Genomic DNA, 360 nt, shown 5'->3' on the forward strand with positions numbered 1-360 from the left:
CTGAAGGAACTACTTGGCGAATCGAAGCACTCCAGGTCCCGGGGTAAGTCTTCTCCTGAGATTGGACGCACTGCCATTTGTTTGCATTTACTCCTAGCTATGATTCCTGAAGAAAAGTGCAAGTGCAAGTTGTAGTTCATGATGCTCTAGATAGGCAGAAGGTGCACAGTAAAGTGATCGGTAGAATGCTACATAAAATGAAGAACAAGAGAAAATAACATTTCTTTTGAAAAGCGCTGGAGTTTCCAAGAGAAAATTTGTTCATGGAAGTAATATCTATTAGTATCTATTCCGATTGGTAACCCTCAGTCCGTGACTTAATACCAAATGGCAGGATAGTAATTGTAATAATCGTTATAA

The 360-nt window shown here is 39.4% G+C and overlaps 1 protein-coding gene across 1 annotated transcript in view; it reads right to left on the reverse strand.

Annotated features, from left to right (window-relative positions):
* The window catches only part of LOC119593724 (solute carrier family 43 member 3-like), a 10,384-nt gene that overhangs the window by 906 nt on the left and 9,118 nt on the right, over positions 1-360 (reverse strand). The gene's annotated exons all lie outside the window — the stretch shown is intronic.

The sequence above is a fragment of the Penaeus monodon genome, chromosome 32 (genome assembly GCF_015228065.2).
Source record: "Penaeus monodon isolate SGIC_2016 chromosome 32, NSTDA_Pmon_1, whole genome shotgun sequence".
NCBI classification, from domain to species: domain Eukaryota; kingdom Metazoa; phylum Arthropoda; class Malacostraca; order Decapoda; family Penaeidae; genus Penaeus; species Penaeus monodon.